General features: G+C 36.8%; 1 pseudogene; it reads left to right on the top strand.

Moving 5' to 3' along the window:
* The first annotated feature begins 992 nt into the window (after positions 1-992).
* On the top strand, positions 993-12,180 carry LOC104867026 (annotated as a pseudogene).
* Positions 12,181-27,939: the final 15,759 nt, after the last annotated feature.

Raw genomic sequence — 27,939 nt, 5'->3', positions numbered from 1 at the left:
TTATCTGTGCATAGATAATTATTACAAGGAGAGCTAATGTCTATCACATGAATGCTGTGAGCCAACACTGCACTGTATGTGGAATATTTTAATCAACAAGAAAATCTCACGTAATGGGCAAAATAATTATGTCCACTTAACATACAAGGAAACAGGCCTAGAGAGCTTAACTCACCTAAGTGCCCACACATATTCTACAGCAGAACTGAAACTTAAAACTAGGCAGCCCAGCTCTTGAAGATGTGCTTTTAGCCCATACGATACACTGCCTCACACAGACACACAAGCTTGAGATCAGACTTCACAAACTGTGTTAGTAACTCGCTTCTTATACCTTGAGCAGTTTTCATGTAATCCAGTATTCCTTTGCAATGTCATGTTAATAAGCACATTAATTCTCAAGTCAATGTGCCATTACTAATTGATTCCCCATTATGTTTTTTAAACCTACTATAAACATACTTTGATGAATGACAACATATTGCATTTTTTTGCTTATAACTCAGAATTGAAATCACTGTGCCAAAATGTAAACAATTTAAACATAGCAACCATTCACGCCCTCTAATGTAGTCTAAAAATAAGGAAAGTGAACAAATGAAATAGCACAGAGACCTTCGCTCTCAAGGACTTTTCTGCCAATTTCCTCCTTGTCCTTGAAGCTGATCATAATGAATGCAGGAGGGAAGCCATCCTAAGCTAGGCTTGTGCTGTTGTCAAAAATGGTCCAGATACTTCTCCTTGAGCCAGCATCACCACTTGCTGTTAGCGAATATGCCTCCCTCTCAGCCTTTCTCCTCTCTCAACACCACCCCTGAGGGAGTTACCATTTGTAGTTCAGCAAATGGTGTCACCCACAGAAGGGCCCTTCCCTTGTGGGATCCCTACCACAGGCATGAAAGCCAGGAAGAAGAGGCACAGAAGGTTGTTGGAGGACAGGTGGGAGGCCATCCCTGCGAGTGAACCTGCCCATCAACCTACACAGCACAGACATGAAGAACTCAAGAGGAATAAGCAAAGCAAGGGTGGTTGCAGGCAGCCTCTTCTTAGGAGGTGGTGAAGCGCACTTGGGAGAAGAAGACGACTACCACAGTAGAGACGACAAACTCGGTCTTAGGTGTTTATTAAGATGGTCAGAATGGCTGGGGAACTCTTTGTAGGCTTATTAAAATGAAGAAGACAAAAATTCCTAAAAAGACATCACATTACAAAGGACCTTTAAAATGAACACAGCATATCCAGATGAAGTGCTGATATTTTGCAGGTTTTCTGTCAAACCATTTTGTCATAAATCTCTGAACCTCCTCATCTGGATGCCACACATGGAATGAGTAATTCTCTGACACATTAATTCAAACACATTTTATTGTTGAGCTTCTAAAACTAAGTAATATTTACCAAGCACTTTATAAGACTCTTGTTCATATACATTATCACATCTTATCCTTCTAACAACCCCTCAGGGAAATTATTATTACTTAATTATTATTTATAAGTTAACTGGGGCTAACAAAAGTTAAGTAGTTTGGTCCAGGTCACACAGCTAGAGCTGGAATTTGAACTTGGGGCTCTTGACTCCAAATCCTCAAATCCCTATCACATACAAGACTCTGCCAAGGAAAACAGACATCAAAGACCAGTGCTTTAGAGAGAGCACATGAAAGTCCACTGTGGAAAGAAACTGCCTTTTCTCTATTTGGGGCCAGGCCCTCCAGCAATCCACTGAACAGTTAGGTTGGAAGCATACCGTGTGGCTAGCACTGACCTAGGCTAAGATGGAACACAAGAGAAGAAATACAACAGGCAGAAGACCCTTTGCTTAAACATGTACACTAAGACACTGAAACAATTACAGGGACAGTGCAGTGGTTACTGTTGGATAGAGTAGTTAGTGAAGATTTCTTAAGAGACAAAGCTTGATTTTGGAAGTAGAGAAAAGATAGAATCATTTCAATGGTGGATCAGTGTGTGCAAAGACTTGGAAATGATGATGTCATGAGATTGCAGAGGGAGTGAGGAGGAAGGGAAAGATACATTTAAATGTACATTTAAGATACATTTAAAGGTACCATAATGTATGTGTTAAAGGGAAGCAAGAGATAAAGAGAATAGAACCGGATTATAAAGGAAGGCCTAGAAATCAAATAGAATCTATCCCTTCAAGAAAGATTTGCTGAATGTTCTATGTGTTAAACCCCAAGGATAATTAAATATGAATAAAGCATGGAATCTTTTCTTCACAAATTAGAAATTCCCAGCCTGGCGTGGTGGTGCACGCCTGTAATCCCAGTACTCAGGAGGCTGAGACAGGAGGATTGCTGTGAGTTCAAGACCAGCCTGGGCTACATAAGTGAGTTCCAGGTCATTCTCAACTACATAGTGAGACCCTGTCTCAAAAAAACAAAAAAAAAACAAATTAGAAATTCCCAGTCTTGGGGACTGGGATTCTATATCATAGGTAATAAGGAGTCATTAAAGATTCTTCAGTTGAGGAGTGACCAAAGAAAAGCTCATCCAGATATGTATAATCTCACAACCAGCAGACAGAGTGGAATAGGTAGGCAACAGAGATGTGACCAGCCCATCCTCAGTGACAGTGTTGTTCTTGGAATAGTCCATGCAGCAGGTCACAGGGAGTGTTCCCCAAAAGAAATCCGTTTGAGGGAGTTCTGGCATCAGGGACAGGAACTAAATTTCATGAGAAAGTCCCAATGTATGGAGGGATAAGAGAGTCCAGGATAAAATGAAAGAGAGGCTAAAGGCAGGAGGGATGGGGTAAATCACAGCAAAATGGAATTTCCTAGATTCTGGACAATGTAAAAATGTAGGAATAGCAAAACAAGGCATAAATCCAAAGACTAGGAAAAGGGCACAGGAGCAGAACAAAGGAACTAGACTATTGTTGATGATTGGAAGCTGGATGCAAAGTGAGTCCAGACTCAGAAGCATGACCACCATGGTCTGGGTCCATGGAGCTTAGACCAAACTCTCGGTATTTCAGACCCAGGGATCAAACCCCTCAGGCTGCATATTCCTGAAATATTCTAAAAGGACCCTCTGAAATGCAACTGTCTATCCAACTTTACACTCCCTCTGCCCTGTCTATTTTGTCATTCTTGATTCCTATCTTACTGGTCTTCTCACCAAATAATCAGTACACACACACACACACACACACACACACTTACCATAGTCATTTCCTCTTTGAGGTTTTGTTTCTGCTTCTCCCTCTTCATTCCAATCATTTCCAGTTCTTTGCTGGAATGGAAAGAATTTGATTTTTTTCTGAATCAGAGGACAGTTTCACCCTACCCCTTCCTTGATACTTATCCTAGTGTGGAGAACTTTTCATAGGCTTCAATGTTGCCTACACGTGTTGTTTGCCACCACATTAACTTAGTTCCTAAGGAAAGTTCATTTGAAATTTCAACTTAAGAATTTTGCAAAATATCTATCCCTTCTGATTCTCTGGGCTAAAACAAAGCGAGACCTTATGTTTCCTGACAGAATAAAGAGAAGATAAAGCTTCCAGTGAGGAGTTAGAGGAGGGAAGATGAGACACAATAAGGAATATTTTAGTATGGCAGATGAAGCAGAGGAATTAAATGGCTGCAGTGAAATAATAGAGAATACAGAGATGGCTGTATTACATGTCAGTGGAACATGCTACAAGTTACTAATGAAACCTGTTTTAAGGATAATACTAAAAATGAAAACTTCAATAGCTACCTTTAGTGGGTGTTTCTACATGCGAAATACTAATAATGTTATTTTTGCCAAACATTTTACAATTTGGTTTTCATACTGTGGATACATCATGTTTTTCATAATGTATGTAGGAATAGTTATTGAAGAAATAACCAGTAATTTGGTCCCAATATCTACTCATAATCAGAATCATGGTGACAATGCAGAGAGAAGTTAATCTTGATTTCACCGCTACATTATTCTAGTTTGGATATTTTAGCTGAACTCAGTATTCTGAATTTTTTCCAAGCAAAGTTTGAGCATGCATATATATCTCATCATAAGTTCCAACTTGTAAGGACCAAATAGTGTAAAGTACATGTCATCTTTTCAGCCAAATGCCTATCTTAAGTCTCCAGTGAGAATTAAGAGGGTACATAATGTGAAATACATTCTCTTCATGTAAAACTGGGGACATTCTGAATTTTAACTTGGCATGAATGAAAATATTTACCTTTTATCCTTTCTGTGGCTGTCAAAAAGCACTTATTAAGGTCGGGGATTTAGCTCAGTGGTTTGGTGGCCTGCCTTGCAAGCACAAGGATCCGAGTTAAATCCCAGGTACCAAAAAAAAAAAAAAAAAAAACAAAAAAAAAAAAAAAAAAAGCACTTATTAAGTATATAACAGGTATAATTATAGTTATGGTTTTCTTTTAAGGCAGTTGGACAGAGGGTCAAATTTAGAAATTATGTATATTATCCCACACTATGAGTAAATAAAAAAGCAAAATAAGAAGGCAATTATAAAAGGAACCCTCACTGAGAACAAAGTTGATTTTCCCTTATTGCACGAGAGAAAATCCAAATGAGCTTCCCAGACATCTCTTCATTTTATTGCCACAACTTGTCTGTCCTGAAAAATCTAAACCCCAATACACTTCTCCCCTTGTTTGTCCTGCTTTTTCCACTCTCTCCCACTTCAAAATGCTCCAGAGGTCTAAGGCAGAGTCATTACACTGCCAGCAGCTCACTGTGTGGCTTTCTATCCACCAGAATCCTCCGTAATATTTTTAGTGCAACCCTTACTTCTCAAGGACAATGTGAGGTGCCGGAAAGCAGGAGTGGTTTCATCCCAGAATGCATTGGTGGCTCTCCTGCTCCCATAGTAAGTGACTTGTGGAGTATTTTTGCCTATTACTGTGTGCCCTTTGGCTGGAGGACGTCCCATGCTCCACATGTGTGCTTAGTCCTCTCTCATGTGGTAATATCTTTGATTACAGTGATATTTAGTCCATGCTGGAAAGATTTATTCATTCTCAGTCTTGGAAGCTCTTCAGTTGTGTTTCAGCTTATAGAAGTTTTCAAAGTCTTTTAGTCTCATTAAGGTTAAGACATTAATTACCTTTGGGGAAAAAGAGACACTACCTTTGGCTTTTCTGGGGACTATTACAATGGTCCTATTTTTTTTTTAGCTATTCTACCACTCTGCATAGGTTCTTTCCATTATATTCAAATTTTTCTAACATTGGACAGACTTCGTTCAGCTTTAGTGTATACAAGCAGAAATTTAAAACTAACTTATGGAAAAATAATGCAAACTGCTTCACATTAAAATATACATAATTTCCTTGGAGATATAAATATATATTAGATTGAAATGGTAAAGTCAAATCATCTGGCTCTCACCAAATAAGTGCTCAAAGGAATTCTTTGTAGGGATATTTAAGAGAAAGGAATTTACATGCTGTGTCATAGTTTTACTGTTTCATTTTTAAAGCTGCTTTGTCTAGAGTAGACATAGTTAGAAAATAGATGTCTTAGTCTGTTCTATGTTAATACAAAAAAACACCTGATACTAGGCAATGGACAAAGAAAAGATATTTATTTCAGTCCTAATTCTGGTGGCCTAAAGTTCCAAACAAACATGATTCTGGGGTCCTGACAGGGGCCCTGCTTGCATTACATCCTGGCAGAAAAACAGGGGCACATGTTAGAACAAGGGAGCAAGAGAATGATGAAATATGAGGAGGTGCTATGCTCAGTCTGTTTCTCACAACCAGATCTCTCAGAAGCTCATCTGTTCTTCTAAGATCTGATGCACAACATGAGACCAGCATTAAGGCATTTGACCCATGGAATGCGAGTGATTTACTATCTTCTGTTAGCCCCACGTGTGAAAGGTTCCACCATTTCAACACCACCACACTGGAACCAAAGCATGCATGAACCTTTATGAGCAAGCTTCATCCAAAGCATAGCATCTGACATTAGAACTTAGGTGTCCAATAGTATATGGTGTACTAAATGCAATGAATGACCTTCTACTTACAAAATACCTTAGGATTCTCCTAAAATTATTTTTTAAATATACCACTTGTGTTTTTTTTTAATTAATTTTATTGGTATATTTAATGTATACAATATAATGACATTCAGTGTTGGAATTTGCACCTTTACATAACCAATCTTGGTTTTTATTTTTTCCCCATCCCCCTGACCTCCCTTCCACCCCTCCCGCCCTCCCTATCTACAAAGATTTTTTTCCCATTATTTTTCATTTTCTCATATTAATTGCATTCCTTTCTTTCCTTTCTCCTACCCCTCCCATTTCCCCTTCCCCTTTGTCCCTTTTCTTCCTCTTTCACATTATCTATTATACCTTTTAGTTCTTATTTACACTTTCAGATTCTCACACTTGAGAAGCCATTTGGTATTTACACATGTTTTAAAAACATACTATTAATCTGACAACAATATAAAAGAAATCCTGAAAGGTGAAAAATTAAAGCAGGGAACCAGAAAGAGAAAAAGGCATAAACTTCCATTTTGATAATCAGAGGAGAGTAAAGGAACTAGAAATGACACTGTGCCCTTCTCACATAAGCAATCTGTAGCAGAACCTCTGGGTACAGACAATACCAAAGCATTACACCTTTAGAACACACTGAAACCCAGCATACACATGCATAAATCTCACTGCACAGTGGATGAAAGAAGAGCAATTTACTTGTCTGAGCATCAGAAGAGGTTGAAAAATAAACCTTTCCTGAGACTTCAAGCCCTCTCTTACACCATTTGTAGATTTTGATCCCCAGTTCTTTGAATCAAGAATTAGCACAAACATATTTGTGAAAGACACCTGCAATTCAGGCCTTAACTGTCTCATTAGCATACACTTATAAAAACTACTAGTACTGTAATACAAATAAAAGAAACAGTGCATCCTGAGTAACAGTGAAAACAGTGAAGATGTATTCAGGGAAATCTAATGCTTTAAATGGTAGAATTATCCTGTAAAAATATTCTTATCATAAGGAATGAATAGATAAAGAAATAGACACTCTTAAAAAACTGATCAGGTGGATTTGAAGAGTGAATCACATAGATACATAAGGCTTAAATTTTTAAAATAAAATGTGTTAAACAGATCACATATGAAAATTAGTGAAGTAGAAGATGAAGCTGGGTGAATTACAAAGTGTCAGCACATAGAAAGAGATAAGGAAAACTATGAAAGAGAAGTAATAAAAATGAGATTAAATTATGAAGATCTAATATACATCTTGGAGTTCCTAATGATAAAATAATAGAAAAACAGACAGATGACAGGAAATATTTGAAGATATAACTGCTGAGAAATTATTTAAAATTTATTAAAAATATTAATTCCATATTCAGAATGCAGAATAAATTCCAAAGAATATAGATAAAAGAAATTCATAGTTAAATATATCTTAATAAAACTGCAGAATACCAAAGATCCTTACTGTTTGGAAAACTTTTGTTTACTTTAGTGCATACATCAAAATTTCTAAGATAACCTTTAAAAGAATATATGGAGATAATATAACATCCAAACTAGTGGAGAGTGAAAATAAAATAATGTTTTATTTTAAACAAATAAAAACACATAAAGTTTTTTTAAAAGTAAAATGTGAAGGAGAAAAACATGAAAGATAGCTTTAAAAAAGCAGAACAAAAAGGGTTCATACTAATATGGTAGAAATAAATTGGTAGTGATTCCAATTGTTCTAAAATCCAAATTATAGACAAAGGTTACTAGACTAAACTTTTAGTATAATTATTTACAGATAAAATACCTAAAAGAATACAAAAGGGGGCTGGAGATTTAGCTCAGTGGTTTGGTGGCCTGCCTTGCAAGCGCAAAGACCCGAGTTCAATCCTCAGTACCAAAAAAAAAAAAAAAACGAATACAAAAGGGTCAAACTTTATTAATAACAGATAATAGACTTTGAGACAGAAATCATACCTTACAAGCAAAAGATTTACAGTATAATGATAGGTTTCATGTAACTCTGACTATGTAATAATTCAAACTGTGTGAACCAAATAATGGAACTTCAAGAGATATAAAGCGAAATAAGAATCATATGATGATGAATTTATATATAAACCCACATTGAAAATGATAAATTTTGGCACACTTTTCTAAATAACTAACAGTGAAATATTGGTAAAATACTGAAAAATTACATAATACAAGCTCACTCTTACATCAGCTGGAGTGCCTTTTCATTTTAACTACTGTTAAGCTTTAGCTCTTAAGTGTGACGTGTTCAGAGGGTGTTCATCACGGAGTCACTGTACTCATCAGCATTCATCTGTAGTGAAATCCAGTAGCTGAACGTGATGTTGAGAGAAGCTGGAGTTGGAAGTAGATCCCTGGGGTCATGACCTGGAAGGGTGTGTCCTTGTCTTCAGCTCCTCCCTTACTTCTCTTCTTTTTGAGAGCTTGTTTGGAGGGCCTAGCAGGGAAGCTCAGCTACTCATATGCCCTTGGCTGAGGGTACTCTCGCACCAAGTGTGCAGCTTTGGTAGGGATGCACATGGAGTGGTGAGGGAGGAAGAGGGCACCTATCTTGCCAACCAGATCAGTTGAATCAGCCAATTAATGGGGTGAGAGATGTCACAGCAAGAATGACCTCCCTCACATCCTCTCTCTTCCTTTCAGCTTCCATGAGTTTAATAGTTTTCTTGCATCATCCTGTTCCACCAGTTTCTCCCTTGGAACCAGCCAACCCTGGACTGAAACCATGAGCCAAAATAAACTTCTCCTTTAAATTGTGGGTGCTGTATATTTTGCCTCACAAACAGGAAAGTGACTAAGAGAAGTACCTACCCATAGACACTTACAAAATTTAGCTCAAAATTGGCCATAAGTCATGAATCAGTTAATTTCAAAAAATTAGCATTTTCAAAGCAAACTGAGGGAAGTCCTCACATGCTTAAAAAGGAAATTACAGCAGCAATAGTAATAATAACCCAGTGTTCAAAAAAGAAATCACAATGAAAATTAGAAATTATAAAGCATTAAACAATAAGGAAAGCTACCATATAACTTTATCACATAAGCATATCACATTAAAGCATTAAAGTAGTATGGAGTAAAGTAGTAAATAGAGGGAAAAACAAAAATTTCAGTGATTATATTAGCAAATAAAAGAGGTTAAAATTAACGTGCTAAGCATCCAACTTTTTAAATTTGAGAAAAGAATAAAATCTAAGAAATAGAATTAAGGAGATTAAAAATAAGAGCAAAAAATAAAATAGAAAACAAATACACAATATAGAGTATCAAACAAGCCCAAACTTGTTATTAGAAAAACGAATGCAATTGAAAAGCTTCTAGAAAGATTTCTCAAGAAAAAAGAGGGCTGGTAATTTAGCTCAGTGGTTCCACCACCTGCTTCAAAAATGCAAGGTCCCAAGTTTGATCCCCAATACCCAAAGAACAAAACAAAGAACACAAGAAAGAAAAAAAGATATAAGGCAAATATAATAGCCTTCAAAATGAAGGATGTGTAATTCAGAAATTCAATGATAAAAATAGAATGAAAGAATATCATGACAACTTTACATCACTAATTTTAAAACGGGAGAAATGAAAAAACTTTTTTAAAAAACAATTAACACTAACTCAAGAATAGCTAGAAAACCTGAACAGTGTTAGAACACTAAGAAAATTAGCTATGTTTTAATAACAAAAAAATGACTAGCTATCATGCATGAGCTTCCACGATAGCCCTTGCCCCATTATTTAAACATGGTATGCACTTTTATTTTTGCTTTTGCCCTCTTCATTCAGCCCAGTTCATGCTGCAGAGGTGGTTTCTTTCATACCCGTTCACCCTGCATGTTTTCAAATAAACTTTTTTGTACCATTTTTTAAAAGGGGAAAAAAAAAGTTTTTACAGTTGATCTCTCTGAATGCAGGAATGTAATTTCAATTGACTCAAATACCTTCAAGAGTTAGAAGACAAGAAAATACTGCCTGATCCACTTTATATGTTAGTATGATTTTGGGGTCACACTTGATATGTTGAATGAGGAAAGGAGTGAATGAACAAACAGCTAAAAAGATAATAAAAGGTCAAAAGGAATTGTGCAACAGTGGATTAAAAGGGGAACATCAGGTGAACTCCTATTTATTTTAACATAGACACAAATGGATAAAGAAATAACTGTGTGGCTGTATGTGTATTCACATGGATTATTTCTGAAATCTATCCAATTAGAAGGCCTGCAAAAGAAAGACGCGTGAGTCGCCATGTGCATGCTAAGAGCCCAGATCTGAGTTTCTAAAAGCATTCATTTACCAAAGAAGCCAAGTCACCTTGGGAAAATGGCTGCCTCTCAAGCTTGGGCAGGAAATATGTGAAATGAGCCTGGAGCACCCTGTAGTTCCAGAAAGTAAAGACACACACACACACACACACACACACACACACGCGCACGCACACTAAACAAATGAAAAGGACAAGGGGATGTGCCAAGGGGGAATGAGAGCCCATTGGAAGAGCTCCTGGTGCTCACTGGCCTACCCACTCTGGACCCCTCCTGTCTCTCAGGAGCCATTCCTATTCCCCACTCCTATTCTCCAATACGTTTTCCTTCTCTTAACTTCCTTTGTTACTTAGAATTCTTTCTTCAAGTTTGGGGACCATGAACTGGTTGTATCTGATGTTGAGAGTTACCTATATCTTCCCCACATATTACTTTGAAGGTCCCATGAGATAATTGGAAGGAGGTAAAACCTTCCATAGAATGTTGACTAGAAATGAAGACGGGGCATCCTTGTCTTTTTTCTGAGTTCACAAGAATATGTTTTTGGTATTTTACCAAGAATGACATTTACTATAGATTTCTGAAAACCTTTTTCCAAAAAGGATAAAGGAATTTAAAATGGTTGTTCCTAGTGCTCCTGGTTGGAAATTATTAAGTCCCTCCTGGAGAGAATCTTCAGCAAACTTCTAAGATCATTCAGCAGGAACATGAAGCATGAACCTGTAAACTATCAACTCAGTCTTCAAGACATAAAAATTTTGAACTTAAACCACTTTCTACCTCTGCCCTGATTCCTGAGGCACAACTATCAAATCTTCCTCCCAAATCTGCGGAAGCATCTTTATCTCACCTCACCAGCAAGAATGTGATGAGACAGTGGCTGAGGCTAAAAAGCCAAGAAATGTCAAAAGCACATAAAAGAGAAAGAATAATGAAATAATGATTTACTCAGGAAGAAAACATTGCAAATGCAATGGTAATTTGGATCAATGGAATATTGCTGAGTTGGGAAGGAATACATAGTAAAAAAAAATTCAAGAATTGTGACAGGGATTGCCCCCTAGTATTCATGGGAAACTTCAAAGTCTAGCTGTAAGAAATGAACCAAATATCACTTCTGAACTTTATAAATAGGTTTTCTTTTCAAGAACAAAAGAACAGTGGAACAGTTTCAGTGAAACAAGTTCAGAGAATGACACAGAAGAATGACACAATTAATTAAATTGGACATATCTGTTACATTCCATCTCTCTACATCTTTCAGAAGGGTGGCCAATATCACTATGTTTAACCTAGTATCTTAGGGGTATCTACGTGTTACAGACCTGATGTTGGTTGCGCCCACAGGATGTCCTTCATCACAGTAGTTCTCATTCTCAATTTGGAAGAAGCAGGTGCCTTCATTGCATTTGCAAATCTCCTGAATAAGCCATGCCAATTCGCCTTTATTTGTGTCGATAGCAGCACGACATTGAAATATTTTGCAACAGTTGAAATAGTCTTTGAAGAAAATCTCTCCACACTATGTCTTCATTTCAAGTCTTACAGTCTTACTCCAGACAGGTACTTGATAGACTGGATCTTCATACTTCATTAGCAAATCACTACCACCGGATCTGGCCTGTTGAATCTGGGAAGTATTTTGCAGAGATGGAGAAGAATTTTTATCTAGGGTATGATTAAGAATCCTCTGATTATATGAAGATATTCTCCTTACAGATGGACTGTATTCACATAGCACAGTTGCGAGCTAAATTGCCAGAAGATATCACACCAGAAAACCTGCTCAGCTGAATCATAACAATTCGGATGGAGAATAGCACCAAAAAATGGACTCAGGTCTTTGCACATGTAACAAAGGATATTAAAGAAGGAGAGAAGAACAGCAGTCCTGATCTGAAAAGCTAATCTTCAAAATTAACAGATTTATAGAAATATAAACAGTATTTTTCAGGGGAGTCCAAATTTTTTTTCTATGTAAAAAGCATGGAACAAAATGTTGGAGAAATAGGAAAAAAATCATGAAGCAGAAAATTGCTAGTTTTAAATTCCATGGCCAAAGTGATGAAATAAGTAATTTACTGACAATATTAGTGAAAAAAAAGTATTTTGTGGGGACGGCCATTTTTTCAGAGGAAAATGTTTAAATGATATTTCAAACTCCATAATTTGGAATGAACAGTTTAGTGCAATAATTTTTAAATGGCTTCAGAGGTACTTCAAAATTTTACATCTTTTCATTTTTTTAAATAATTACCACAGAGGCACTTTCAAGGGCAGAGTAGAATTGTTAACCAAAATGCTATAATAAAGTTGTCATCTCCGGTTCCTTACTTTTGAAGATATTAGAGGCCAAGAATAAGCAGCTTTGTATGCAGACTAAGTCACGGAAGTTGTTTTCTTCCTTTGTATGTTGGAGCAAATGTGAATTGCCTGGGAACTGGAAATACTGATGGAAATTGGTTTTTGTTAGTTTAGGTTTTGTATCACACTTGTGTCTACTTGTTCTTGAAGGGAAATTATCTCCCTTGAGGACTTCTTGTCACTGAAAGAACCTTAGCCTTTCAGTTTCTCATCTAACAAATTGTTCACCTAGTAATTTAACATTAAGAAAATGAGTGAAATGAAAGTCATTTGCTTTTTAGTGGACTAAAGACTTGACTTTTGGAATAAGTCTAAAAGTATAAACGAGGCTTTTCATGGATAAGAGTAAAAAAGTAATGAATTCTTAGAGTTCTTAAATGAAAAACCAAATTTCTGAGTTAAAATTCCTTCTCTGTAGAAACAAAATTTGTTAATTCCACTTTAAAATTTGAAATTTTATACTTAGCTAAGTCTACAACTTGGAAATAATGTGCAAAATTCTTTCTAATCAGTGGAAATAAGAACAGTAAAAATTGGGGTAAAATTAACATTTATCTCTAAGCCTAACTGATGGCAGAACAAATACATTATTAAACATTAATAGATTGGCACTAAATGTATTACATTTTGAACCTGAATTAAATCACTTGAGTATTATAACATACCATTTGGCTAATAATTAAATTTGTAGTATGTATGCAGCAATATAGTTTAAAACAAGCATACTGTTTTGGTTAGTGCTATCTGTACGTCTTCAAACTAGTGTATTAGTGTAGTGACTGCCTCTTTCAAGTATGGGACCACAGGGTCCCCATATATCTCTACCCTACATGTCATTCTAGCCTAGAGAATACTTGTGGAGGCCTCAGAAGTTAACTCCTGCTGCAGGGGCTTGCTTAGTGGCAAGTGACAGTATAATAAAATATTGAGGGAGTGTCCAGGGTCTTAATAGTTTCAAGACGAGATTTTTTATTCATTAAGTTTATTGGTACATTTTAGGCATACAATATGATGATATTCATCACTGGGAACTTGTACCTTTACATCTCGGCTCTTATTTTTTGCCTGATTCCCCTGCCCTCCCTTCAACACCTCTACTCTTCCCTATTTAACTTAACTCTGGTGAGAATTTCCTTGGTATTAGTGTCCCTGATGGAGGGAATAGAACCTCTGGAAGTAATCTTATTGAGGTTATATGACCTAAATTTAATCTTACTTTTATGTATTTAGTGTATTTTTTCTTATTTATTTTTGCATAATTTCTTTACCTTTCAAATATAAATGTGTATATAACATGTAAATACAACAAATTCATTAAAAAAAAACACTAGCGGGACTCAGAGCCCTCTCTGCGGTGCGGCCGGCCTGATCTAGGGGCCTCCTCTGGAGCCGCATCATTTCCAGCGGGCACCACTGATTGGCTCTGGCACAGCACCAGGAGGGTAGCATGCCACGCCATGCCCCTCCTCCACCAGTGTTAGCTTCCCTGATTGAGCCAGTCCTAGGACACACTCTGCAGAGGCATGGCGGGCTATAAAGGGTGGTGATTGATCCTATTATGTTCCTGATTGTATCGATAGGGATAAAGGATAGGGATTGATTTGATGAGTTGTTTTCTCAATTATGAAAATGAGAATGTCTATAAGTCATTAGAGAATCAAAGGCTGGGACTTAGCAATATCAGGAAGATTTAATGACCCAGAGATTAAATCAAGGACAACCCGACAGCAAAAATAAAGATGAGAAAACACTTAAGCAAGCCACAAAGACAGACTTCCAGTCCACCAATGGCAAACAGTAAGGCAAAGGAGGATGAAAAATCAGATAGCAAACCACCAGGACGCTCAGAACTTGCAGCACAGGAAGTAACAAAACTGATCAATCAAGCTCTAGAAAAATTCAAAACAGAAATTATTTCCCAGATAACCATAGAGATGGTGAGCAAAATGAAAGACATGATTTGAGACTCCAGAACAGAAACTGACAAAAGAATAGATGAGCTTAGGAACATAATAGAAAACCATGAAGGCCCAGAATAAGAAAGAAATGGAAACAATGAACACCCAACATAGGAAAGAAATGGAATCCATTAAACAGATTCAAACAGATATCCAGGAGATTAAAAACTCTATTGAAAGCATACGCAGCAGAATAAAAGATTGCAAAGATGGAACCTCAGATATAGAAGATAAGATAGCAGACAATGATAATGAAAAGAGAGGTCTCTTAAAAACAGTAAGAGAGCATGAGAAATGGATCCAACAACTCCTAGATGATGCAAAGAAGAATAACATAAGACTGATAGGAATCCATGAAGTAGCAGGAGAAAATGCAAATGACTTAAAAAAGATGTTCAAAGAATTAATGACAGAAAACTTCCCAAACAGAGGAGAAGAATTAGACATACAGATAAGAGAGGCATATAGGACATCAACTAGCCATGATAAAAAAAATCTTCACCTAGACATATACCAATCACGATCCCAGAAACCCAACAGAAGAACAAAGCAGTAAGAGAAAAAAAAAACAAAAAAAATAAACAAACAAACAAAACAAATCACATGCAAAGGAAAGCCCATCAGAATCACAGCAGACTTTTCAACACAAACCCTCAGGTCAAGGAGAGCCTGGAGTGAGGTATTTCAAGTCCTAAAAGAAAAAAAACCTACAACCAAGACTGATGTACCCTGCAAAACTCTCTTTCAAAATGGACAGAGAAATAAGATACTTCCATGATAAAGAACACTTGAGAAACTTCATGAATACTAAACCAACACTATAAAGAATTTTAAACAGTATCCTAGAAAAACACAGTGAAGATAACAACACCAGGAGGCCCAACAGATCAAATCAAATAGCCAAGGCAATAAACTAAAAGGAGAGGACAAAAAATAAAAAGAGTCAACAAAAGGACAATAACATGACAATAATAAGTCAGTACATATCAGTTATAACTATCAATGTCAGTGGCCTTATTTCACCAATCAAGAGAAATAGATTGGCAGAATGGATTAAGAAGCAAAACCCAACAATAGGTTGTATACAAGAAACACACCTAGTGCAAAAAGAAGCCCATAGACTGAAAGGGAAAGGATGGAAAACAATTCTCCACGTGACAGGAGCCCAGAAAAAAGCAGGGGTAGCAATCTTATTAGCAGACAAAGCAAATTTCAAACCAAAACTGATTAAGAGAGACAAAGAAGGCCACTACATCCTTGTAAAGGGAACAATCCAAGAGGAAGAAATGACAATCATAAACATATACGCACCAAATATAAATGCCCCAACCATATAAAACAAGTATTAAATAACATGAAAAGCCAAATAATCACTAATACGATTGTAGTGGGGGATCTGAATACCCCACTATCAAAAATAGACAGGTCATCTAGGCAAAAATTCAACAATGAAATACTAGAACTGAACCAAGCTTTTGAATGCATGGACTTATTAGACGTTTATAGAGTGTTCCACCCCACAAAATCAGAATATACATTCTTTTCAGCTGCACATGGATCATTCTCCAAGATAGATCACATACTAGCTCACAAAACATGTTGGAATAAATGCAAAAGAATTAAAGTTAGTCCCTGTATATTATCAGATCACAGTGCAATAAAGCTGAAGATCAATAGCATAAGAAACTGTAGGAACTTCACAAACACATGGAAATTGAACAACACTCTCCTAAACAATCAATGGATCACAGAGGAAATCAAAGAAGAAATCAGACAGTTTTTACAAATAAATGAAAATGCCAATACAACATACAGGAATCTATGGGACACAATGAAAGCAGTTCTACCTGGAAAATTCATAGCACTGAATGCCCACATTAGGAAAACAGAGCAAGCTCAAATAAACAACCTAACAATGACTCTTATACGCCTAGAAAAGCAAGAGCAAGAAAAACCCAAAGCTCAAACAAGAGAGGAAATTATAAAGATTAGAGCAGAAATCAATGCAATGGAAACTAAGAAAATGATACAAATAATAAATGAATCAAAGAGTTAGTTTTTTGAAAGAATAAATAAAATGATAAACCCTTAGCAAACCTTATCAAAAAAAGGAAAGAAAAGGCTCAGATTCATGCAATCAGGAATGAAAAAGGCGAAGTCACAACAGATCCCACAGAAATCCAGAGGATCATTAATACATACTATGAAAACCTGTACTCTAATAAAATGGAAAACACAGAAGAAATGGACAGATTTCTAGATACTTATGAATTACCAAAGTTGAATGAAGAAGATAAAACATTTTAAACACCGCAATCACAATCAGTGAAGTTGAAAATGTAATTCAAAACTTACCAACAAAGAAAAGCCCAGGTCCTGATGGATTCACTGCTGAATTTTACAAGACATTTAGAGAAGATCTACTGCCATTACTCTTCAGACTTTTCAATGAAAATGAAAGAGAAGCAACACTTCCAAAGTCATTCCTGGAAGCAAATATCACTTAGATTCCCAAACCTGGGAAAGATGTAACTAAAAAAGAGAACTACAGGCCAATATCCTTAGTGAATATAGATGCAAAAATCCTCAATAAGATAACAGCAAACAGAATACAGAGGATCATCAAGAAGATCATACGTCCTGACCAAGTCGGATTTATTCCAGGGATGCAAGGATGGTTCAACATACATAAATCAATTAATGCAATACACTGTATTAACAAAGTCAAGGACAAGAACCACATGATCCTCTTGATAGATGCAGAAAAAGCATTTGACAAAATTCAGCACCCATTCATAATTAAAAATTCTGCAAAAAATTAGAATAGATGGTCTATGTCTCAACTTCATAAAGGGTATCTATGAAAAACCAACAGCCAACATCATATTAAATGGCCAAAAACTGAAAACCTTCACTTTAAAATCAGGAACAAGACAAGGATGCCCACTATCACCACTCCTCTTCAATATAGTTCTGGAAGCATTAGCCATAGCAATTAGACAAGAGAAAGAAATTAAAGCAATAAAGATAGGAAAGGAAGAAGTTAAATTGTCATTATTTGTTGATGATATGATACTCTACATTGAAGACCCAAAAAACTCCACCAAAAGGCTTCTCGACTTAATTGACACTTTTAGCAGAGTAGCAGGATACAAGGTCAACACCCAAATATCAATAAATAGCCTTCTTGTACACAAATAACAGACTCACTGAGAAAGAAATTAGGGAAACAATTCCTTTCACAATAGCACCCAAAAAAAATGAAGTATCTAGGAATCAATCTAACAAAAGAAACAAAAGACCTCTACACTGAAAACTACAGCACTCTGAAAAAAAGAGATCGAGGAGGATATAAGAAAGTGGAAAGATGTCCCTTGCTCCTGGGTAGGAAAAATCAACATAGTGAAAATGGCCATACTACCCAAAGTGCTATACAGATTCAATGCAATGCCAATTGAAATTCCAACACTATACTTCACAGAACTAGAAAAGAAGAATCCAAAAATTCATTTGGAACCATAAGAGACCTAGAATAGCAAAAGCCATCCTAGGCAGCAGACACATGGCAGCAAGTATAACAATTCCCAATTTGAAACTATGCTACAAAGCCACTGTGATAAAAACAGCATGGTACTGGCAAAGAAACAGACCTGAAGATCAGTGGAACAGACTGGAAGACACAAAAACAACTCCAGATCCACTCACCTACCTCATCTTTGACAAAGGAGCTGACAGTCCCCACTGGAGGAAAGATAGCCTCTTTAATAAGTGGTGTTGGAAAAACTGTATCTCAACCTGCAAAAGATTAAGACTAGACCCTTATCTTTCACCATGCACTAAATTAAAACCCAAGTGGATTAAAGATCTAAATATAAAAACAAAAACACTAAACTTGCTGGAAGATAAGTTAGGCAGAACTCTTGAAGACATTGGCATAGGGAAAGACTTTATGAACAAATCCTCAGTAGCGTGGGAACTAGCAGAAAGAATCAACAACTGGGATCTCATCTTATTAAAAAGCTTCTGTACTGCAAAAGAAACCATCAACACAACTAAGAAACAACCTACAATGTGGGAAAAACCTTTTACCAGCTGCTCCTCAGACAAAGGACTATTATCTAAAATATATAAAGAACTCAAAACAACCAGCCCCCCCAAATATAATGACCCAATTCAAAAATCCACATCTAAAATGAACAGACATTTCTCAAAGAAATAAAAGCAGCAAGTAAATAAATGAAAAAATGCTCCATATCACTGTTCATTTGAGAGATGCAGATGAAAACAACACTGAGATTCCACCTCACCCCACAAAGAATGGCTGCTATCAAGAAATCACACAATATCAAATGTTGGCAGGATTGTGGGGAGAAAGGAAACCTTCACCGTTGTTGGTGGGAGTGCAGACTGGTGCAACCACTATGGAAGTCAATATGGAGATACCTCAAAGAACTGGGATTAGAGGTTCCATTTGACCCAGCCATCCCTCTGTTGGGTATCTTTCCAAAAGAATTAAAAGAATCATACCACAGTTTATGTGCACCCATGTTCATAGCACCACAGTGGTAATAGCTAAAACTTGGAAACAGCCCATCTGCCCATCTGTTGGAAACTGGATAAAGATGTGGTTTTTCTATAAAATGGAATACTACTTAGCCATAAAGACTGAGAAATTAGTTTCATTCATAGGTAAATGAGTACATTTTGAGGATATACTCCTAAGTGAAATAAACAAGTCACACTATGCAAATACCGAATAGTTTCTCTAGTGTGAAAAACTAAGAGTACTCAAGATCCTAACGGGACAATTAGCAAATAAGAAGAAAAGGACAAAAGGGGTAGGGACAGTGAGAAGGATACACAAAGGGAATAAGGGAAAAGGAAAAAAGTATGAGAAAATGTAAAAATGGAATTAAAGTGTTTGAAGGGGGAGGGGAGGAGGGGGTTAAGGGAGGGCAGGGACAAGGGGAAAAATGAGAACCAAGACCTAACACTAGCAACAGTTACTGTGTAAATAAAACTTTCAAGCAGAGTAAAAATAAGCAAATAAAACAATTAACTAACAATAAACAAAGGAATATTGTAGTATGTTTGCGGCATGACTCAAAGGATAAAGTATTTCTGAATCCTTACTGATGTAAATAATTAATAAATAGAAAACAGGAAATTTCCCATACTAAAGAATTCCGAATTTCTTACGTAGGTACTTCATCTTAGACAGTGTTACATTGATTGTGAGCTGAACAGAGCGGCTTCGTTCCCAAACAAATCAAGTCTCTGGATAGTTGAAGGGGACTTGGCTTTTGTAGAAGAAACACCTGACAGCCACTACTTTGGCCAGGGGTCAAAGTTTCACATCACCAGGGATAGGTCATGCTGATGGCATGTAGCCTTAATGTGGCATGGGAAGAGTGACACTTTGCATAGTTAGTGTTTCTCTCTAATCTCACAGTCACAGTCTGACCATCAGAAAAATATTAAAAACACCGGTATTAAGGGACATTGTGCAAAATATTTTGTCACCTCAAAATCATCCAAATCATCAACAACAAGGAAAGTCTGAAAAACTGTCAAGCCAATAAGCCTAAGGAGACATCTAGATACAATGCAGTATCCTGGTTGGTATCCTAGAATGACAATGACAAAAATTAGGCAAAAACTATGGTTAATAATAGCATACTAATTGGCTTTGCAACTTTTTTGCAAATTTAAAACTATGTCAAAATAGAGTTTGTTGTTAAAATATTAGCTTACATTTATCAAGGGCCGAGTATATGCCATGAACTGTTCTAAACAGCTTTATCTACTTTAATCTTCACAACAACCCTATAAGTCAAACATAATTATCCTTTATTTCTTCAAGACATTGAAACAAAGAGGGATTAATGAATTTTCTCCAAGTCATCAACAAAGGGTGGCAGGGAATTGAAGCATAGCAGAAGGAATGTTCTCTTAGCACAAGATGATCTCTGTGAGCACTTCTCAACTGGATGGTTTGATTCCTAGGTTCTTTTTTTAAAAAAATTCATTAAGTTTATTGGTACACTTAGGTATACAGTATGCTGACAGTCGTTATTGGGAATGTGTACCTTTACATAATATACCTTGGTTCTTATTTTTTCCCCACTCCCCTACCCTCCCTTCAACCCCTCCACCCCTTCCTACTTACAAAGACTTTGTTTCTATTCATACCTTTTCTCATATCTATTCCTTTCCCTTCTTTCCTGTACCCTACCTTTTCCATTTCTTCTTCCCCTCTGGCCTTCTTCCTATTTTATTTTATCTATTGTACATGTAGATCCTTATTTGCACTTTCAGTTTCTCACACCAGAGAAACTGTGGTATTTACATGTGTGTCCTATTTATTTCACTTAAAAGTATAGCCTCAATGTGCATCCGTTTTGCTGTAAATGTCTATAGTTTCTCATTCTTTATGGCTGAGTAGTACTCCATTTTATATTAAAAAATATTATGCAGTCTCCAGTTGATAGGCAATTGAGCTGTTTCCAAATTTTACCTATTACAAACTGTGCCACTATGAACATGGGTGCACATATGTGTGTGTGATAAGTTCCTTTTAGTTCTTCTGGGAAGATACCTCGCAGGGAGATAGATCAAATGGTACCTAGAATCCAAGTATTTTTAGGTATTTCCATACTGATTTCCACAGTCTACACTCCCACGAATAGTGAAGAAGGATTACTTTTTCCCCACAGCCCAACTGGCACTTGTTACTGATTGATTTCTTGATAGCAGCCATTCTTTCTGAGGTGAGATGGAATCTCAGTGTTGTTTGCGTTTGCGTCTCTCAGATGACAGTGCTGTTGACATTTTTTCATATGTTTATTTGCTACTTCTACTTCTTTGAGAAATGTCTGTTCTTGGAAAGACATCCCTTGCTCCTGGGTAGGAAGATTCATTTCACATAAAGGAAATGGTTGAAGACCTGGGTAGATTCATTCAGAACCACAGACATAAAAGCAGCCTATACCACCACCTTCAGAAGCAGAATTTGTTCTGTTGATTGATTTATGCACTGGCTACAATTATTGTATTTTAAAGGAGTCTTTTCTCATGACTGTTCCTTGCTTGCTAATGTCTATGTCCAAATATTTTCTTTTCCTTCGTATTCTTCCCTTATATTCACTTATTATCAAAAGGTGGAAACTTTTTTGGAAGTTTTCTGAGAATATGTATTCAGATGGGGACCAAAATGAAGCATAAGCCCTTTTCCTCAGCATTACCTAGTCCCTAGTTTCAGTGAAACCCCTCAAACATCTTAAAGTGCAGTAGTATTGTGAATATTTCTTTACGACTTACAAAGGAGGCAATGTTCATTGATATCTAAAATAAGAACAAAATATTTTATGCCATAAAATAGTGGAAGATATAACTGTTTAAAAAAATTCATTGTATATCAAATAATTAAAGTGTAAGTCTTAAAAAATCTACACTTAAAGTTAGATTGACTCAAGAACAATAAGAAAATTGCCTATATAGGAACTGTATTGAAATGCAGTAGCTAAATTCAGAAAGCTTTTTTCAGACCTACATCTCCGCAACATTCAGGGCTGCTGGCCACTCCTCCTACTACAGCAGCTCTCTTCATGTCCTTAAGCTTCAGTGACACTTACTTTGGCCACATAACTACTCACAGGACCACCTTCTTCCTCATAACCACAGTTGCTGAATTCTCAGCCCCTGTTCAGTGGGTGGTCTGCAGGTGATCTCACCCGCAGTCAACTTCAGTCACCACATACGGTGCAAGCAAATGGTTCATTCATGTCTAGCCCACTGTGAGCACCGGGCCCACATATCCAGCTGCCTACTGGACAGGGTTGGATGTTTCAAGGGCACACAAATGAGCATATCTCAAACAAAAGCATCATTTCCTCCCTTCCCACCTCCAAAACCTTCTAGTATTTCCATCCCTACAAAATGACAACACTAATGAACCATGAAATATAATTTTATTTAATCATATAGCTTTCTTATAGGGAGATGAATAGGGTATAAAATACTACATTTGGAAAGCAAAAGAAAACCAATAAAGAACATATAAAAATCATTGAGTAGAAAAATGATCTATGAGCTTGAAGTACAAGAGGAAATGAAGCCGATTTGTTGCACTGAACAATACCCCTTTTCAGTAAGTGAGGCTATCCTACAGATAGCCTTGGACTGGGCTCTCTTCAACACTAGAATGTTACACAAAAATTAGAAGCCAGGTAAAATTTAATTCGTGGAAACATGGATTGGTATATACAGTAGGACAGAAACAGGCAACTAAGAAGAGTTTTTAAATATTTACAAGATCAGAGAGGCAAATTTCCCTGTTATTTGGAATGTTTCTACTGCTCTTCTCCATTTTTTTAGGAAAGCTGAGGGTCCAGCTGGGGAGGAAGAAGAGAGCAGCTGGAAAGAAAAAGTAGCAGACCTCACTCTTTATCCAAGTCATCGCGTCAAGGGCCATGTGTCCTTTGAAGTGCCCTCACAACCATCTTTCCTTCCTAGGACTGTTCTGTGACCTAGCATAGTGTGAACCAGTTTAATTTGTTAGACTGAAGTTCACTCACCTTAACCATAGCTTTTGAACTTTGTGGAAAACTAAAAGAAAATTATTTCATAGCAAAAATTTAAAACATTATTGATAAAACATTAAGAAATCAAACTGTTTAGAGAAATAACTTACCATGAGTTATGGATTTAAAAAGTATCCCCAAAGGATAAAGGCAAATCCTTCTCCTGAAGATACTTAAAATTAGATTTAAAAAAAAACTTGAGTGAGAGAACACTCGAGTGAAAAATCCCATACTAACAAATATGAAACAGATGAATATTAGCCCTGTGTCTTTTTAATATTTACAACGGTCATTTTTCTGATCCATTAAGAATAGATTTGGTATTTTAAACTCTCTTGCTACAAATAACATAAGAATTAAATCAGCAGCCCTTAATTGCTTCAGAGACTTATAGATACACAAGACATTAAGGCCTGAACTGCAAACTCGAATGTTTCTTCTATCACTGACACTGGTTTCTTTGGGATATTATTCTTCAGAGAGTGATAGACCCTCGGGATCCCCATAACACACAGGGGATTATGAGCTACAAGAGCTGCAACTGATTGTAATTGCCACAGTGATGCACAGGGAGATATGTGATAATGGAAACAACTGGCTTCCAAATAATGAGAGGCTTTAAAGATTAAAGTTAACACTTTACATTGCACTCAAGACTGAACAAGAAGACAAGGCTGACCATCGAATGCAGTGTAATATTGTCCATATGTTTTGGACCTGGTAGCTGACAGAAACATAGGCCCCTGCACCACACAATGAAGACCTACTCTACATCCTACTTTGAAATGTAGAAACACAACGATTTTGGTGTGTACAAGATGTGTATATAGGGAGAAGAGTTATTAGATATGGAATGGCAACTGGAGAAATTGGTAGGTATCTGTGAGGTCTTCTTAACCAAACACAAACTTAGATTAAGGCAGCCAAATGTGTTTTGAATATCTGGACTCCTGGCTCAAAAGTGAACTGATCGGTAGCTCCTAATATTTATTACCTGATAACAGCAGAAATACAGGATGCACAGATAGCTGGCCAGAGACTTTCAGGTACGGAAAGGAGTGTGGTTAACTTCACTCTGCACAGTTAAATTATAAAACTTGAAGAAATAATGTTACTCAGTAATCATAGCACCCTAAAGAAACATTGCATTCCTAAAGCGGGCAGTCCTTGAACTAAATACATCTAATGCACAGTCTTACTGGAAACACTAAATGGAACAAAGCAGGAGTAACTTTGCCAAGGCAAAAGAAAATTCCTCAAATAGTATAGCTTTGTTTTAGTCATTGACATATGAGAAAATTTATGTAGTAAAGTATATGCTTATGAAATTTCAACTTATATTTAGTGGGGGAAACAATTTATTACACCCAAAAAAAGTATAAATGTATGACAGATGGTAATGCCTTTCTTCTGCTCTGGGCAGGCTCTCTTTTTGACTGAATGGCTTTTGCTTCTTAAAACTATGAACATTGTCATTCACACCTATTTTCTGAAATTAAGCAGACCAATTCTATGATGAAACCCCCTATAAATTTGGTTATTGTATAATGTCTTCTCGTTTTGCATCATAAATTATGTGAAGTACCACTTTTCCTAAAATAATGAAAAGGATTCAAACAGGGGAAAAGGTATTCTGCAATAAAACCTTTATTTTCATTTCCTTAAATCAATATTGGAAAAACTCCTGTATTTAAATTTAATCTGGTAGGATATTATAAAGAAAAGTATAAAACTTTATCCTGGACTTGCACACTTCCATCCTGAACTATTTATTTTGAGCTTTTAAAATGCTCAATTCCTTTAAGTCATTGGCAAAATTACAATGTGTATACACAGACCACTAGGCAATGCATCTCGATGGTTCGTCTTCTGATAAATGGGCAGAACTTTTCCTGAGTGTATGTGACATAGACTAGGTTGTTGTGCAACTTTAACATGCCAGTTGTTTAAAGTAAGAAATCTACTCACTGGATAAAAAAGTGAAAGAATATACTATATAAGCAGGCAGAAGGTGAGACAGAGATTAGATGGGTCATACTAGATTTAGTCTCCTAAGGGCAGGGGTTAGAGTTTTGTGCTTCTCACAATAGCTGTGCATTATCTACTTGAAAGTAACAAGGTAAATAAGAACCAAGACAGAATAAGTAAAGGTGCAAATTGCCAGTGGTGAATGTCATCACATTGTGTACCTTAGGGCTGGGAATTTAGCTCAGAGGTTCTGTTGCCTGCCTTGCAAGCATAAGGACCTGAGTTCGATCCCTGGTGCCAAAGAAAATAAAGAAAGAAAAAGAAAAGAAAAAAATTGTATACCTTAAATGTACCCATAAAATTAATTAGTAAAAAAGTGAAATGAGGTAATAAATGTAAAAACAACTTTTTTAATGCTTGTTCAATGAATACTTGTTGAACCTTCCTCAAAATTATTTAATTATGTATCAAATTGCCAGACAGAAAAAAAGAATATATCTTTTGTCAGATATTTTCAGACATGAATCCCATATTCTTTTTTTCCCCAAAACCTTTAAAACAAGCTGCATTCTGACTTGATATTTTAAAATATTCCTTTAATTAAGTGTTTTCCATGCTTTAGTATGCACTAAAAAAAAAAAAAGAAAAGAAAGGAAAGAAAGTAACAAGGTAGTTTTTTCAGACAATTTCACACAGGTCAGCTACCATTTGATTCTCAAATGAAAATGATCAGAAATGTTAGGGTTGTTCAGGTAAGGCTAGCTGCTACAGCAAAATCCAATATTTTAGCAGCTGCTTTTCTAAAAGTGAATCACTTATCCACTTATGAGGGCCAGCAAATGCCATTTAGGGAGACCTCTATGCTACAAGAATCATTCAGAAATACATGACTTTCAGAGTCACCTCTGTATCTGGGCAGAAAAAAGAAGTGAGGATAATGCAAAGGAGATGTTTTTAAGTCCCCATCTCATTCCTACAGTTCATGAGTCTACTTATGTCCTATTGGGTATAACTCAGTCACATGTTCACATCTAAGAACCACGAAGGCTGGGAAGTGTTGTCTCTTAGAAAATAGAAGAAGGAGGAAGAGGAGGAGGAGGGAACATGTTTCATGAAAATCCAGTTTCTGCTGCAGTAAAAATTACTAGCATTTTATTACTGTCAAAATTGAGGTTGGACATCTGTCACTTTCTCTGAAATTTTAAAATAACACTTAATTGCATTTTTGTCTCCCTATCCATTGTTTTGTTTCTCGCTGTTATCTGCAACATATCCTATTAATCATCCTCTAGTGACCGGCTGCACTTACTGCACGTAATAAGTTTTATTTTGAAGTGTATATCACACCCAAGAAAAAGGAAAATTAGTAACACCGCACGGCACGCATAAACATCGAGTTAAATATTTTTATGAAACATAACTTTTTACTACTTTTTTCGATAAAAATACAGGGCTTTTTTCTAAGCAATTTAAAACCTTAATTATGATCAAAATTCTTAATAATGTAATTAATGATACTGAGATGAATTTTTTTATTGGCAAGACAGCCACCTTTATTTTTAAGCCATGATAGTCAATCTGACCATAAACCACTAAGAAAATTTTGGTAAAGAGCAACATTTTGGAGGAAATGATATGAATATAGATCAATTGTAGCCTTGATGATGGCTATGGAGACACTCGGGAAAGCTATTTTTTGGCAGTTTCCTCTAGCAGCCCCATGTGTTGGTCATTTTATTCTTGTGACAAGAAGAGAAGCCTTCCAATGTGAACTGTGGCTAGGCTGCATGAATCTACTCCCTCCTAAAAGTTGAACTGTACATATTGCGACTATAAAATGGAAAACTTAATTTTTTGAGATTTGTGCGTGTGTGTGTGTGTGTGTGTGTGTGTGTGTGCACGCTCGTGCAGGGCAATTCCTATAAACTATGCTTTTTTTAAAAAATAATTTTGGTGGAAAGAAAATTTTCCTCCACTGATCCAAATTAGGAACAAGACATGTCACTATTGTGTTAGGCCCCTTTCCATCACTTTGACAAAATCCTTGAGATAATCAACTGATAAGAAGGACAGGCTCATTTGGGCTCATGATGTCAGGTGTTGTTTTCCTCTGCAAGCAGGGTTCAGGGGGCCCGGACAAGGAGGGTAAGGCACGGAATCACCACGCAGACTCTGGGGAGGTTTCTGGAACACTTCCGCTTTATTCAGCAAAGGCACAGGCTTATATAGGGTAAGGTGGGGGTGGAGCCAGGGTGGAGTCGGGACACTTGGCACATTGTTACTGGCCACATGTTAGTTTTTGGATTGTATGTTTTAGGGGCGGAGGCTAACAAGTCTGGACTTTAGAGGTTTTTGAGAGGAACAGTTTATCTGTCTAAGGTCAGATATCTACACACCCACGGGGGTGGATTATTCCAGCCCTAATAGGCCTCAGAGTTTTCTCGGGAGAGACGGGTGCGGCACTGTTGACTCAGCCAGACATTGATCCTCAGTCAGGGGTTTCAGCTCAAAATCACTTGGCCCCATTGCCTTTTGGGCCTGGGGCAAGGCAGTAGTACACAATGGCAGGAAGTGTATGGGCAAAGCCATTCACCTCGTGGCAGATAGGAAGCAAAAAGAGAAACAGGAAGGCACCAGTACTGATACCCACTTCCGAGGCATATCACCAGTGACCCATCTTCTTTTCACTAGACCCCATCAACTCCCTGTAGCAGTGTAGGCTGGGGTCACACCTTCAACATATGGGCCTTCGGAGGACATTCAAGAGCAATATACCTCCTTCTAACCCTCATAAT

Source organism: Fukomys damarensis, unplaced genomic scaffold (genome assembly GCF_012274545.1).
Source record: "Fukomys damarensis isolate Sample0158 unplaced genomic scaffold, DMR_v1.0_HiC HiC_scaffold_33, whole genome shotgun sequence".
Classification (NCBI taxonomy): domain Eukaryota; kingdom Metazoa; phylum Chordata; class Mammalia; order Rodentia; family Bathyergidae; genus Fukomys; species Fukomys damarensis.
This window is presented reverse-complemented; position numbering and strand designations above follow the sequence as displayed.